Genomic DNA, 17,096 nt, shown 5'->3' on the forward strand with positions numbered 1-17,096 from the left:
TGTCATTCAAATTTCTCCCGAGCCTAAAAATGTTCCAACTACAGAGCTGCTGATTGAAACGTGTAGATTTATATAGCGCGGCTTATCACCAGTGAGGGTATCCGGGTGCTGTCCATGGGCACGAGGATTTTAAGTGATTTGCCCAGAATCACAGGATGTTGGGCAAACGCCAAGGCTCGAACGCAGATCCCCAGGGCCCGAGGCGGTCGCTCTGACCGCTGCGCTACATCCTCTCCCCTAGTCATAAACTCTGAGTAGAAAGGGTTTGGTCTCTACAGGTAGACAGTCGCATTGCATCGGAACTAGGGGTTGCGTGAAAAATTCTGCTCTGCCGGGGGAGTTCGTGGAGTTTTGGCCATGCTTGGAGCGTGGTGTTCCGGCAAAACTCTGGACGTTTTTCTCATGCACAGCTTGCCAACGTTAAGTTAGAGAGTGTGAGTGATAATTTGCATCCTTTAGTGCAATTTTCAGGCTCAGGAATGCCTCCTAGAGAGATTTGTCAATGTGCTGGCACGGCAGGTCGCGACCGTTCAAGTTGAGAAAGCTGCCGCTTGAGAAGAAAATCTACTTGAGCGGCAGAGGGGAGCAGCACTCTCTGGCACGCCACGTGGTGCAGTTTGCGCTGCTTTTACAGCACAGAAGCTGCTTCCAATGCTAAAAATCAGTGTGTGCAGTGCGACGTGCCCAGTCCAGCCCACTCACAGAACTCAGTGGAATCCGCAGACTTTTTCTGTAACTCTGAAGAAGTCCGCAGAGTGAAACTTCGCGAGGTACACCCAGTCCTAGTGGTAACCAGACGCAGGGTGCAATGTGGCACAAACATCCAGTATGCCTGTGCTGAATGCGATGGTGTTGGAAAGGTGTGCAGTGGGATAAACCAGCACCCACTGAACAGTCAGTCGTTGTGCAATGCTGGGTACATTACAACTGATCTAGTGGCCTGTTACCCTGGGAGTACTCACAACTCCTCCTTGTTTGGTGCAGGTTACAATTGCCTTGCAAGGGAGGCCTTGAGAGGTGAGTGTGAGACTCCATTTTGCTATGCTGTGCTTCGAACGCTGTCTTACACATCACTTGCACCCAGACTGTGCCTTGCAGGTTCCCAGGCACCTGTGCCAGTCGCCTGGGAACCCTCGCCCCATTCCTGAATCCAGGGGTACTGGGAGCATCGCTACATTGCAGGGGGAGGCAGAGCAGTACCTGGAAGAACGGTTCACTTTTTTAAGGGCAGATTTCGGTGGCTGCAGAAGTATTGGGGGCGCTTTTGAGAGTAGCCCTGAGGCCAGTTGCGAAATGACTGCAGCTTATGCAATGCTGCACAACACTGCCATGCACGGTCAGATTAGATGAATTTATGGATGGTGCCTCAGGTGATGAAGAGGGCGGTGCCATCATCATACCCTTGAGTATCAGTCGTAGAGGGCAGAGCATGCCCAACTGACTTAAGAAACAATTCTTTTTGAGTTGACCTACATACTAGGGCCCATATTTATACTCTTTTAGCACTTCGATTGTATTTTGTAAGTTTGCGCCGCTTTTGCATCAAACGATGATGCAAATGCGGCACAAAAAAGTATAAATATGGACCTAAGAGCCCTTAAGGAACACCCAATGGCCAATGATGTGGTTGTAATAACAAGTGCTTATAACTCACAGGTTTACCCCAACAAACAACACCGGAGGATCACAGCGGGGTCCCCTGCATGGCAACAACTATTGTAATCACTTTAATAGAAATAAACAAATCATGTGCAGTATACAGGTAGAAGGAGGTAAGGAAAGGACTGTTGAAGGAGGGACGGAGGAATAGAAGCAGGCTCAATGAAAGGAGGGAAAAAAGAAACCGAGGAAGGTGCGAGGAATGGAGAGAGAAAAAGGAGATGGAGGATGGGAGAAAGAAGAGAAAGACGAAGGAAGGAAGAAAAAGGAATGAAGAAGAAAGAAAGGTAGGATGGAAGAAAGAAAGGTAGGAAGAAAAGAATGAAAGAAAGAAAGAACAAAAGAAAGAAAGAAATGGAGGGAGTGGAGGAAGGAGGGAGGAAGGGAGAAGAAAGAAAAGAAGAGGAAAGAAGAGAGGGAGGGCCAATGAAAGAGAGGAAGGAAGGAATCGAAGAAGCTATGAGAAATGGAGAGATAAAGAAGGAAGGAAGGAAAACGGATAGTCAGAAACGTAGAAAACAAGAAGTGAAGGAAGGAGCGAAGTGGAAAGGAAGGAATGAAAGAAAGAAGGATGCTGTGAATTTAATAAACATGAAGTTGACCGTGTGGCCGGTGTGCAGTCTCACATCACTCACCCTGCACCGGGGGCTCCTCGGAGGTTCCTAGCCGAGAAGCTCGTGAACTGGGATCCCCTGGCCCAGCAGAGTCAGGCAGCACTCGCGCTCGGCACAGGGTTATACTTGAGCGCTGTTCTAACCCGGTGCCAAACATGGAGAGGAGGAGGCGCAGCCGGCCACTGGCACACTATCACATTAATACCGCCTGTCGCATTGTCGGCTCCTGCCCAGGATCACACAGCCACTCAGAGCAGGCTCTGGGGATGACAGGCAGGAAGTGGGAGTGGTGTGCACTCCCCTCCGTGCGCATGTGTGTTTGGCCGGCCGCCTCAGGAGGGCTAAACACACATGCGCACTGAGCTGTCTCCAACCCGAGCTGCGTTGCCGGGTTGGAGTCAGAGGACACCGGCTCCCAGTCTGCCTGGGAGCGCAAAGCCAGGGCGCTCTGGCCAATCCTGACGCTGCTCTCATGCTGCCAGCAGCATGAGAGCAGCATTAGGATTGGCCGCAGGGCAGGCTGGGAGCCTGTGTCTGCCTGCAGTGGAGACGTGAAGAGCAGCAGTGATTGAGGAAAGTTTATTTTTCTATTATATATTTTTTGTTTTGTTCACCCTTTTCCCCCACCCCGCCACTTTGCCCCACCACCAACCGCGACTGCACACTGAACCAAAGCCAGGCACTGGTGCCCACGCGATGCACTGCTGTGCACCGGCGCTAACAGTGCTGGCACCCGTCGGCCACCATCTACCGCCAGTGCACACTGCTCATCACTGGTGCATTTAGCCTAATCTGGCCCCAGATGATTTTAAGACAGTGTATTCATATACAGTAATGCATTGTATTCCTTGTTGATGAGAGTGACAGGGTTAGCGGACGTGACATCACACACCCTTTATTCTGCATGACATCACAGGACATGACGTTCTATGGCTTTGGGGCCTGACTCTTCCCAGGAAGATAATTCACGTGACTTTAACCCCGATGATATCCTAATAATTGATATTGCTAGGGTTATATAATAACTCCATGATTATTATAAGAATAAAAACAGACAAGAGACTATTTTAGATACCGCCTATATTTTGGTACAAATGCTGACATGATCTTTGAAAGTACTGGGGCATAATGTTGCCCTGAATTGTAGTTAGAGAGGGAAGCGAGACAGAATCTCTTCTAGAAGAAGGTATTAGGTTCTCCCTCTGAGATAGTTTTGAACTGAACATTTTGGGGCGAAATACTGCATTATAAAGCACAATTGTCATATAAAAATGCTAAAATGTTGGAGGCTCTTAAAGGACACTCATTCAAAATTCAAGTCCTTTTGCGGCAGAACAAGACACTGAAATCCAACTCTCCCGAGATGTCAGATTTACAAGCATAAGACCTCTTTCTTACACAAACTTGCATTCACTCACACTCATACTCACTCACACTCACTTTCACTCATTCATTCTCACTCACTGGCACTCATTGTCACTCACTCTTTTGCACTCACTGTTACTTTCACCCACTCATTCTCACTCATGCACACTCACTCTCAGTCACATTCACTGTTAATCACTCATAATTTCTCAGTCACACTCACTCTTTTACTCACTCATTCTCACTTTTTCTTACATTGATTCACCCATACTTGCTCATTGTCATTCACCGCAGCTCATTCTCGATCACACTCATTCTCACTTCCACTAATTCTCATTTTCTTTAACTCACTCCTACTCAATGTCACACAATCTCACTCATCCTGACACATTATCTGTTACTAAATCTCACTCCCTTTTAGTTACAGACATCCTTCACATAGAAGCAGACATGCATGCTTACACATACGCATGCTATCTCTCACGTAAACATACTCTCACTCACAAACATGTAAACAATATATATTAAAAATACTTACCTCATCTGGCAGTGTAGGTCCTGTTCCAGCTAACTGTGCTTGTTTTTTAATACACTAACAGTGTAAAAAATGGGTTGGCAGAGCTCTGTCGCAGCTGGATTTGTGTAATGATTTTGCCACCTCTGAGGCCAGGGGTCGTAAATGCAGTGCCAAGGATCGCAAAGGGTAAGCCATGGGTCACAGCGACCCCATGTCACCTTAACACCACTTCCCATCTCATAGATTCTGAGTCACCAAAAAAGTCCCTGGAAAGGTCCACATGTTATGAATGGTGAAGAATGGTGAACAGGATACATACCTGGGGTCAAGCCTGGAGTGATGAGGTGGTCCTGAGGTTTCAGAGTCATTGGGACAGTTCCTAATTGCACGGGAGAGCAGACCCAATAATAGTTGATGGCATCCAAGGAAAGAGCTGAAGGCTGATAGGCTAGGTTGGTTTCTTAGATGAGGGCTGATAGGCTAGGTTGGTTTCTTAGATGAGGGCTGATAGGCTAGGTTGGTTTCTTAGATGAGGGCTGATAGGCTAGGTTGGTTTCTTAGATGAGGGCTGATAGGCTAGGTTGGTTTCTTAGATGAGGGCTAATAGGCTAGGTTGGTTTCTTAGATGAGGGCTGATAGGCTAGGTTGGTTTCTTAGATGAGGGCTGATAGGCTAGGTTGGTTTCTTAGATGAGGGCTGAGATTGTTCCAGAGTTGTGATCTCTGAGACAGAAGTGACTCTAAATTTACAGGGTTGAATCTAGCCTGGCCTTAATGGATCCAAGGTTATGACTCGGGATGAAATACTGCAGCTGCCAACCTCTGCATCACTCATCATTTTTTGGAAACATTTTTCCAATTCTCCAGAGGTCACAAATAGGAACGGGGGATAAATTCTACTCCGCTGGCAGAGTTCGCGGAATTGTGGCCACTCCACGGTACACTTGTAACGAGGAGTTCTGGGCAAATTCCGCCAACCCCCCATGTGGCGGAGTTTTTTTTCACGCACAGCTCGCCAACGGTAAGTTGGTGAGCACGTTTGAGAATTGGCATCCCCAATGCGATTTTCATGTGATGGGGGCACCTAATGAGATTTCTCACCACGAACAGTCGCAGGTGATTGCAACCGTTCGCAATAAGAAAGCTACTGTTTGAGTAGAAAATGTGTTTGGAGCCATTTGTGCTGATTTTTCAGCACGAAACAAGCCCCTGGTGCTAAAAATCAGCATGAACAGTGCAACTTGACGATTTGCAGAACTCCTCAGAATCTCACAGAGTTTTCCACCCACCCCCAGCCACAAAGAACCAACCAACCAAGCACAGCCCCAGGCAGTCAAAATATTACAATGGAAATTGTGTCAGCCATTCTGATTGGTTTATATCTTCATGGTGACTCTCTATGGCTGAAAAACAGTTCTGACTTCCAGAACTTATTCACTCTAAGTTTATGTCTGAGATCATAGACTACGCTGCTGTGACTCCCAATAGTTTTTGTTTGTCCTGCTTGGTCCCTGCAGCTACCTCTTGATGGAGGAGTGAGTGGTTTATTTGTGCATGTGCATGGTGCTGCTTCTGTGTGTCTTCACTGACCAGTGAATTTAAGGGGTAGAGAGAAAATCAATTTCTTCCTCAGAAGTCATGATACCGAGTCTACTTAATTTTAAACCCGGTTTTAGCCGTAATAGCAGGCTAACATGACACGTCCATTGTAGCTGCTTATTTTATTTGATTAAACACCCCCCAGCCACGCTATCTAAAGCTACCTTGAGAACAACACATTTCATTTGGTTACTCCATGTTTTTCTTGGTGGAAAGGGAATAAATTCTGCTCGCCATCCCGAGTTTTGCATCAGCGAATGTAAGGTTACTACTCCACTGTTTCCCAAAATGGTGAAAATATTCTTGTTGCATCCAGTTTCCTTATGTTTCATTTTATTTCACGATTATTTGAAGCTTATTTTCAGGGGGTTTCTGGCAACAATACATAGGAATATGTGGACGATCACAATGCCCCATACTCTTGTCAATTATTTTCTTACCGGGTGCCAAGTCTGACTTCAGAACACGTGCAATCACTAACTGGCTGTAGTAATTTATTACTGAGCCTAGTGACGCCAGAGTGCCGTGAAAAACTGATGAGATGGTGAAAAGGGGATACCTCCCTGCAAAACTGAGAGGGCAGATTTTATAACTGTTGCTGCCAGGGCTTAATTTGAGCTGGTGGTTTCCAGTGCTTGGCACCAGCACTTAATTGTCAACACTGCCACTTATAATAGTCTGCCACATGGTGGCGCTGTTTGTCTAATTTAGAGATGTGAAATAACAACACTTGTTTATTTATTCACTATACATGAAAATGACTAAGAGTGGCTGCCCAAGCCATTCTTATGGCTTTGGGGTGCTGAATTAACCTACATTCTCTCACTTGTAGGGGTGTGATGGTTAGTACTTGTGTTGGTGCTGTCATTGACAGTGCTGTCAGGGGCAATGGGTGATGCAAGCTGACGTGGCCTCCCGATGAGGACCCTGGCACGTATTTTGTTTACAATTTAAGCACCGGGACTCGCTGCCCTCCGTACTTGTAAATCAGGGTCCACGCATTATAGGTGTACTGAGGGAGTCCTGTGAATTGTCTTTAGTTCATGTCCCACACCTGCCCATGACCAAAGCCTTGTTAAATTTTTCATACTGCAGTGGCCCTCCGGCCGTGGAGAAAGTATGATTGTTTATTGGTCAGCTTTGTCCTTACATTATTATGGAATATCTGGTGATTGTTTTATACCTCGCACTACCGTTTGGAAGAGAACCCCTTTTTACCCCTTCTGACTCTTCCAATAACCAACACTCTTGCAATTTTATCCCCTTCTTTTCCCCTTTCGTCCTTGTGGTCCTTTCTTGCCTCTTGCGTGCCTCTTTTACATCAGTACGCTAACTCGTTCTCACTGAGGTTTGACTTTCGGATGTTGGATCCCAGCATTGGCGTAACACGAAATGATGGGGCCACCTTGCAGAATGTGATGAGGGGCCCGAGTATTCCATATCTCACAGATATCCACTGACCTTGGGCTGAATGGGGAGAAAAATCCAGGATCAGGAGTGATCCACTAGATCACATGTCAAACATGTCAAGAATGTGCTGAGGACCTCATAAAACAAGATAGCTTCAGATACACTGACTCAGATATGAGAACTCAAAGATCCACTATAAGAGGCAATTCCCACCCAAGTTCAACCACAGAACACCTGCCAGCCAGTGACACCTCCAAACATCAAACCCTGTGCAAGTGTGCACTGCAGTCACTGTGAAGCTGGAGAGCTTCACCAATCCTTGTAAGCCAATGAGGTAAATTGGGATGGGCTGAGGGAAAGCATGAGAGATGGGTGCGAGAAAATGAGAGAGAAAGAAAGAGTAACCATGAGCAAAAGACACAGAGAGAAGGGAGTGAACAGAAACAGAGAGACAGACACAGATCAGAGATAAAGAGAGTGCAAAGGGATTTCCAGCTCACCTCAAGTGAATCTAAGGGTTGGATGGGTCTATGATATGCACTTTATGACTTTGCACAATTTGAACTGCATTGGTTGTTATTGATTATTTGATTTTAATCAACATTATCCTCTTTCGTACTGTATCCTTGAGGTTGCACTATTGTATGTGGCTGTACCCGATTGATCATGGCAACACTGTGGCCTGCCCCTTATTATGTGTGATTTGTATACATTATCCATTCCTGCTGCTCGCTGTACAGGATCTGATCACGCGCATGCACTTGTTGCACAAATGTAATTGCCTTCAAAGATTTTATAGCATCTGATTTATTTGCTAAAGCTCATTCCCATGCTCCTTACCACCGTATCTATGCTACTCGAGATATGGTTTGGCCCTTTAATGCCACATTCCAGGGGACATTAATGAGTCCCTTTTGTTGTGGATGATCTGTTTAGAACCCTAGGCCTTCCCTCCTATATGTGATTTGCACTTTGGAATTAGGCTGCTCTAGGTGCTTAATATCTGGCCTGGGGACATGTGTATGCTGCTATTCCGCTCTGCCTTTATGCCTGCTGGTGATGTCATATGAATTATGGGTATGGATTGCCCCTTACAAAATCAATACAAATATTTTATAATTAAAGTGAAACAAGCAATGCAAAGCCAATGGGTCTGACGTTGGCCGGCGACCTCTTGGCTTTGTTAATGCTTGTTTTATGTTTTTTGTAAAACATTTTGTTGGGGGAGCTGCCAGACCATCGTCAACATAAAAAGAAAAGTTTGCTAAAAGGAAAAGTATGTTTTTGCTTTCAGAAAGCAAGCACTGCCACAGAGGTCCCTGCCACTCAAGGGAACTATTTGTGTGCGGATGTGCTTCCTGTGAAAGAGCTGCATGACATTACTCACTGCGGTGTGAGCCAATGGCTGAAGTGGGCTGGGCCATGGCCCCAGGGTGAATGCTATAGTGGGAGCTAAGAAGACTGTGATTGACACAGCCACAATCCAAAGAAGGAAGGTGTGTGGCTGGACGCCCCATACGTTTTTTATGTATAATTTTAGTAAAAACAAAGGGCCTTGGCTAATGCCAGACCTAAAAATAACCTTGACCTGTGCCTGTGCGACGGCTGTTGAGTGCAACAGGGTGGCATCCGGTAAGTTGGCAGCTAGGCAAGTGAGAGGAGAGAGAGAAACAGAAAGAGAGCTAAAGTGGGGTGGGTGAGGAAGAATGGAGAGAGTAAAAAATGAACCATAGGGATAGAGAGATAGAAGATTAGGGAGAAAGATAGATAAACAGGCATACTGAGAAGTAGGGAAAAAGAGACAGAGTGGAAAAAACAGAGACTTAGAGAAAGAGGAGGAAAGACGCACTGAAACCGAGTGAGAAGAGAGTGAAAGTGTCTCAGAGACAGAAAAAGAGAATGAAAGGAAGCGTATGGAGAAAGGGAGCCCGAGTGACATAAAGATGGAAAAGTGCAGAGACTTACATAAAAATAGAAAAAAGACTATCGTCCGTCACTGGGCGAAGGGCCTACCACTGCTGCGCGTGAATGCCACCAGAAGAGTAGGATTATATTAAAAGGGAGGGCACTGCATGGTTGTGGTGGGTACTGTACAATTGGGTGTGGTGTTGTGCACGTGTGACACACGAGGCAGTCCATTGCCAGCCTGCCCACCCACCCCCATTAGTTGGGATTGTTACGGTTACATCTGTTGATGTTTTGTTGTTATTACATGATTCTGGCTGGCCACTGGGTGGGATCTTTCCCATCAAGCCAAGCAATGTATTGTTCCCTGTGGGTTCTTTACCTGTGTGCAGGGCCACTGGAATTATGCGGCAGGAGAGGGCCAAATGATGCGGCATGGTTGAGTAAATTATGCAGCAGGAAAAGGCAAATTATGCGGCATAATGCGGCACATTTTGTAACAGCATGCATATTTTTGGGCATTTTTAAACTTGGTAACACTGCCTGGACCTCATTAGTACCAGTTTAACACCGAAATATAGCAATAAGCAACAGAAAGGTGACCAGTCCAGTTTTGCTAAATGGCACTCCACTGTACAGCAACATGTGTTGCTCCCTTTTTCACAACTTGTGGACCGTTTGAACTACAAAGGGCCTGATTTAAGAAAACAGCGCCACTTTTCTTGCGTCCCTTCGCGCCCCTCTAAGGGCGCCATGTGTGCGCCGTATTTAAGATATAGCGCACCATGGCAGTAGTTTGAGAACTAGCGTCAGTATTTTGATGCTAGTTCGGAGCTTTGCAGGAGTAGCGTAAAAAATATTGACGCTAAACCTGCAAAGCCAATTGAGGCCCATTGTAAACAATGGTGTGCCTCCTTTTAACGCCTGCTCTGAGCAGGCGTTAAAAGTGCCAAAAACATTGTGCAAAGAAATCTTTAGATTTTGTGCCACCATTTTTTTCTGGCTGCCTAATTGGGGAACGTCACTTTTGCATACATTATGCTGGCGCAGGCATAATTCAGCACAAAGGGTTACAAAGTGGTGAAATGCACGCATTGCGCCACTTTGTAAATCTGGCGCGACGATTTTGGCCTCGTTGGGCTTCATTTGCGTAAAAAATGACGCTAATGTGGCGCTAGGAACTCTATAATCTGCCCCAAAGTTTCTTTTGACTGGCTGGTGAGAGAAACTTTCTCCATGGTGAGGGGGGCAGGTTTCAAGCATCAGAGGCCCTTGTGATGCCAAGACACCTCAAGATTAGAGAACAGTGTTTTCCAAGAAATGGAGGGTCGGCCCGCGCCCCCGCTTCCCGCCAGGCCTGCATTTTGCTCCGTTTTGCTGTAAATGTGGGAGCTGGAGCCCCGCCAGCGCTCGTGCATCATGGCAGTCACCCGCTTCCTCTGAGTGGGGCCCGTCCCTAACCTTGTTAGACTTTATTAGATCCTGCTGAGTAACAGGGCTCTCCTGCCAATTAATTTAACCTCGCGACTTCCATTTCATCTTTCTGTCTTCGGCCTGTGCGTGCGCGTGCCCGCTTCACCCCGCTGTAATATTTATTAACCTCTGCAGCGGGCGCCGGATCAATAACAGCCTCCCAGCTCTCCGGAGCGGGGAGGGAGGCCGAGGGGGGAAAAGTTCACCAAAAAACTGCGCCTGATGTTTTTTTATCCAGAAAGACAGAAATGCAGCGATCCCCCCCCCCCCGCAGGCCGTCTCACTCTCTCCCTTCGGATTTCTAACTTTCCTCCTGTCCATCCCCAGTCGCTCTTTTCTCTGCCTCCAACATCTCACTCCTTACTTGTGCACCTCTGAGTCCTTCATAGTGCGCTGACACAATGTGCAAATCGCTGACCCTCACTCATCCATGAGAGGAGGAGAGACACACTCCAAGGGTGTGGTCCTGCCAGGACAAAGGTTTAGTCATAGTAAACCCTAAAGGGCAGTGCTTAATTTGTGCTTCTTGTTTCCGGTGCTGAGCAAAGGCACTTATTTTTGATGGCCTTGAGGGCCGGGGCTTATTTTTCAGCCTGAAGCATTTGCTGCCAGCAAAAGACACATATGGAAAGACGGAGGAAGAGAAAAACAAAAAAGCTTCACAAAGGGAGAAAGCAGAAAGCTGCAAGAGTCACCTGAAGGGCAGGGAGTGGCTGTAAATGGATTAAAGAGGCCCGAGGTGGCTTCAGGATTACCCTGCCTCAGTATTCTGCGCTGCACATTTAATTGCAGCAGCCGCACCTTTTTATTTACAAATTAAATGTTTAAGGGGATTAAATGGCAGCTACATAGAAGTTAGGCAGGAGATGCAATCAAACAAGGAAGGTGACACACACACTGTACAGCAAGTGAGTCTTGAAAATACATGAATCAAATACATTTTAGCCATAATCCCACAGTCCAGTGAACATTTTACCAATGGACTGTAGCCAGAAAATTCTTTCTATTTACAACTTCCACAGGGGCAGGCACCTCGTGCCAATAATTCATGCTCCTGGGCTCTGAGGCAAATCATGCAGTCAACATCCTTTTATACAAGCAACCACCTCTGACTCGGCGAGGGACAGAAAACACACCATGTTTGTTACAAAACACACAACACAAAACACACATCGTCCTTGCTTGGGGTGCCTGACCAGCCTCCAGGTGAAACCCCCCTATCCATAATCAACTCCAGGCAACCCAGGGTAGGACTGACAGGTCAAGGACCAACAGATAATCAGTGAGCCCTCACCTCACCCGTCCACCAAGGTCATTACCCCATCTAGGGCACAAACCCAGCCAAGTAATCCCACTGCCCCACCGATGTGACCTACTAGGCTCAGGTCGTGACCAGACAGCACCGCCAAGGTGACAGATCAGGGCTCGGATGGTGAAAGAAAACCACAACCAATGCGGCTCGCGAGATGGACAGAGAACGGCGCCAATGTGACCTATTACGGTTCAGGTGATGGATGGAGAGAATCTCAGATGTGGCATACCAGGGCTCAGCCGGCGGACAGAGAGCACCCTGGATGCTTCTGATATTATCCACAAATCATCCACCACCCTCCTTGCATGGCTCATCGGCTCTGTTACCCAGGATGGATGGGACTCCTCAGTGTATCGGGCAGTTCTCCATCCTGGGAAGTTCTGTTACTGTAATCGATGGTTAGATGATCTTCAGCAGAACTCCCTCTTCTGTAGGGAGTCTCACGAGGCCCTGAGCTCCATGGACCCCCTGGGACACTCATTAACCACTAATGAACCTTAGGAGAGGACGAGCCCCTTTCATGGGTGTGCACAGCTGCTCTTCTTGGCACAGTCTCCTCTGTTGTTATTGATGACTGTGGGGCACATGCTCTAGGGAATCTGAAGCCATCTCTTGGGATGAGCCCAGTGTGCCCCAGGTCCACCAACCCTCTTCAGAATGGGTCTACAACCTGCCAGGGAGGCCTGAATGAGGTGATGAGTTATCTGTAGAAGTGTGTGTCAAAAACAAACATCATGTGTACCATGGACGAAGTCCCAGAAATCCCAATCACTTTGAGATGTTAATTAGGTCCTGCGTAGGAGGATAAAGTCATCACCGCACCCGCTGAAGTCATCACCGCACTGTATGAAGTCATCACCGCACTCGCTGAAGCCATCACTGCACTCGCTGAAGCCATCACCACACTCGCTGGTCTTCGCCACACCCGTTGAAGCCATCACCACACTGGATGAAGCCATCACCACACTCGTTGAAGCCATCACCACACTCGCTGGTCTTCGCCACACTCGCTTAAGCCATCACCACACTGCATGAAGCCATCACCACACTCGCTGAAGCCATCACCACACTCGCTGAAGCCATCACCACACACGCTGGTCTTCGCCACACTCGCTGAAGCCATCACCACACTGGATGAAGCGATCACCGCACTCGCTGGTCTTCGCCACACCCGTTGAAGCCATCACCACACTGGATGAAGCCATCACCACACTCGTTGAAGCCATCACCACACTCGCTGGTCTTCGCCACACTCGCTTAAGCCATCACCACACTGCATGAAGCCATCACCACACTCGCTGAAGCCATCACCACACATGCTGGTCTTCGCCACACTCGCTGAAGCCATCACCACACTCGTTGAAGCCATCACCACACTCGCTGGTCTTCGCCACACTCGCTTAAGCCATCACCACACTGCATGAAGCCATCACCACACTCGCTGAAGCCATCACCACACATGCTGGTCTTCGCCACACTCGCTGAAGGCATCACCACACTGGATGAAGCCATCACAACACTGCATGAAGTCATCGCCGCACCAGTTGAAGCCATCACCACACTCGCTGAAGCCATCACAGCACTCGCTGAAGTCATCGCCACACTCATTGGTCATCGCCACATTCACTGAAGTGATCTCCGCACCGATGATGCCATCACCACACTCAATGAAGTCCCCAAGCACCATCATGGGGGTACATTTCAGTAGTAGGTAAATGTCTTTTATTTACTTTATTTTTCGGTCTCTCTTCTTCCTTTTAGTCGGTTTGCGGCCATTTTCTCCCTGTATTTTTGTTACCCTTTTATCTATCGTAATCTCTTCTTGCTCTGTTTTTCTCTTCCTTTATTCAATCTCTACTGCCTGTTTTTAATTTTCTCTTTGTCATTCTTTCCTTCTTGCTCTTTTCTCCCCTTTCTTTTCCAAGGCTTCCTCCCCGCACCCATTCTCTTCCTCCCTCCGCGTGTACCTTCCATCCTTCTGACTACAGCTGTGCTCGTTTCTCCTCAGCTTTCTTTCGCTTTCCCTCCAACAGATTTTCTTCTGATGCCATTAGTGACTCTCATGTTTTTGGTTTTCTTAACACACAGTAGGTTTTTAACCCTTTGTGGTTTCCCCATTCTGTAGGATTGCCGGGCTCCCCCTGTGTGTGATTCGGAGAGCAGAGTAGTCATTCCCGGGGTCAGGCCCCGAGCTCAGTACTTCATTCACAGTGTATATCTGAGTGCCACCTGAGAAAGCGTCTATAAATATGGTAAAATGTGTAACATCAGTGGACGACTGAGGAACAATTTTCATTTTAGTTCACAGTTCATGCTCCTTGCTGTGATGACTCGATTGGCTCTCAGTTCTAAGGAAGTCAATATAATGTGTTTCTCGATGAACAAAAAGAAACCGGTATCACTTCAAAAGCAAAATATAAAAAATTGCAAAAGTGATTTTGATAAAAAAACAGTTTAATGATTATTTTCAGCCTTGCAACACAAACGGGGACACAGGTTAATGAATTTCCACTTTGGCCCAATATTTTTTTTATGTTATCTCTTGCCTATCCGTCAAAGAATGTGTGGTCAACTTGTAATGTTCAATGACAAAGGTCTGGCGTCAAAAACATCTCACCAGGCAGAAGCCAGGTAAGACAAGCCTCCCCACTCTGTCATTGTGTGGAACAGACATCAATGGTCTTATTATTAGCAGGAGGTCCCATACGCCAGCGCGCGTTCCCGCCATTCCGTATCCAGGATGTTGTTGGTTGGGGTTCTTGCTGTTTTGAAATTGATGGCGTTGTTTAGTTAAGGAGGGACAGCAGCGGGGTCCTTGTCTGCTTCCTTCCATGATGCAGCAACCCGCTTCCTTCCCATCAAACCGCCCAGTGGTAAGGCGGCTGCTTCGTGCGCGCAGCTGATTGACAGGTGTTACAGCCAAGATTTCAATTCCAGCTCCCATCATGCCGTCTGCAATGCTGGTGAGAGCCCCCATGGACACAGCCTGGGTTCAGCGATCAAAGACGGAGGGGTGGGGGACAGAGGCAGCGGAAGGGGAGCGGTAAACGCACAAGACAGGCAGGAGGTGTACGGATTAGCGACTCACACTGACACAAACAGGGCCTTTAGTTACAAAGTACAAGTGGTAATAGCACAACCAAACATCACTGTCGCAGGCAGGAATAGTGGAGACAAAAGTCAGTTACCATCCAATGTAATAAGAAGAACTGATGGTAATTATACTGCTTACCCCCTGGGTATTCAAGCATGACAGTGACAGATGTTGGTACTTATTCTAAGGTATTGTTTCGAAGGATGAAACTCTAAAACTCTAACCTCTCCCACATCATACATCCTGAGTGAGCGAGGGCAACATATGTGCCAACACATCACTGACAGGGAGGTCTGCAGCATCTTGGAAGTATGGATCTTGATAGAACCAACAGTGGATAGCTATGCCATACAGAATAGAAGATGTTGGGTCCAGCGTCACCAGGGCTTAATTTATTGGTTTCCACGTAGAGTTCAGAGTGGGAACCCTCGATCATCAACTTTATATTCTTCCTGGTGTTTTACATCGTGTGGGCAACGTTGGAGCAACTTTGGCCACTCCACGTTATGCTTGTAACTCACAATTCTGGCCAAATTCTGCCAACAGCTATGTCGTGGAGTTTTTTCTCGCACGCGGCTCGCCAACGGTAAGTTGGCGAGCCACGTGCGAGAGAGATTTGCTGTCCTATAGTGCAATTTTCAGTCACTAGGAGGGCACCCAGCGAGACTTCTGCAACATGGGTGGTCGCCCTCTTCACGGTAAGAGAGCTACCACTACAATACAGAATCAACTAGAGCAGCAACAAAATCAACTAAAAAAGCAGTGCCCTCTGGTGCACGCCTCGTGCTCTTTGCACTGACTTTTCAGAGTAGAATGAGCTCCTGGTACTAAAAATCAGCACAACCAGCCTATTTCTGCCAAATCGCGAAACTCTGCAGAATCGAGCAGAGTTTTGATGTAACTCTGTGGAAATCTGCGGAGTGAAACACTGCGAGTTCCGCCCACCCCTATTTTATATTCAAGGAAACCCACCCTTTTGGTGGCTTATACCTGGCAAGCTATGGTTACTCAGGTAAAGTGTGATTTTCACAGGGCATTTGACCAAAGCAAAAAAAGGGAATTGATCCTATTTCAAACACATATTTGTGGAGTTGACCAAGTTTGCAACCGCAGAAAGCCTAAAAGTTTCTAACTTTCACAAAGCTTTAAAAATGAATGAAAATACTTGGAATAAACTGTACCTGTAAAACTCATTTTTATAAGAAATTATGCAACTAAAATGTTTTTTATGTGGGGACTGATGCCTGAAACACCTATTTTTGCAGGACACATTTCAGGACTGTTTCTTTTAAAACTACAGAATCTTCATGAAGCATCACAAAGCCTCCAATTAAAAAAATACTTCATGAAAGTTACAGAGGACGTTTTCATGGGATTGAAGATTACCCTCGAAGGGAAAATTTAGTCCCTGGAGTGACCCCTCCACTGGAATTTTCTCCACTACACTTTCCACATAGCAGAAATGTCACCTCTTGGAATATCCACCACATTTAAGCCTGTCTCCACAATGGGCAGGTTTGTTTATTGCCATCTATGCCTAAATCAGTCCCTTGGTTAGTAGACTGCATATTGGCAACCAAATGCTTTAAATATGTATTACATTTTGTAACGCACATATTGATTTAAAACATTTGCATAAACAAAATTCATGTTCATTTCACAGTGAGAGAAACCTTAGCATCTCCAGCAGAAGATACATTCTAATGCCTAAGCGCTCCCGCCCGCCTTTGGGACGCGGTGACGTGAGTTCAAATATCGCTTTTGGAACTTGACTTAAAATGGTGTGTTTCTGAGCAAATCACCTAATCTCCTTGGGCCTAAAAACGTAAATGTGTGAAAAGTACTTGTGTAATTCAGAGATGTAAATCTCCACTAGAGGCACTTAATCTTGACTCATCACTCTTCACCAGCAGAATGTACACTGCACCTTTGGTAGGTTTACCGTCGCCTTTCGCCGGCGGAATGTCGAGTGCACCTCTGGAAAGGTTTACTGTTGCCTTTCGCCGGCGGAATGTAGAGTGCGCCTCTGGTAGGTTTACTGTTGCCTTTCGCCGGCGGAATGTAGAGTGCGCCTCTGGTAGGTTTACTGTTGCCTTTCGCCGGCGGAATGTAGAGTGCGCCTCTGGTAGGTTTACTGTTGCCTTTCGCC

At 46.9% G+C, this 17,096-nt stretch overlaps 1 protein-coding gene across 1 annotated transcript in view; it reads right to left on the minus strand.

Annotated features, from left to right (window-relative positions):
* MDGA1 (MAM domain containing glycosylphosphatidylinositol anchor 1) overlaps positions 1–17,096 on the minus strand; it is an 888,610-nt gene that overhangs the window by 277,290 nt on the left and 594,224 nt on the right. The gene's annotated exons all lie outside the window — the stretch shown is intronic.

Source organism: Pleurodeles waltl, chromosome 5, assembly GCF_031143425.1.
Source record: "Pleurodeles waltl isolate 20211129_DDA chromosome 5, aPleWal1.hap1.20221129, whole genome shotgun sequence".
In the NCBI taxonomy this organism is placed as follows: domain Eukaryota; kingdom Metazoa; phylum Chordata; class Amphibia; order Caudata; family Salamandridae; genus Pleurodeles; species Pleurodeles waltl.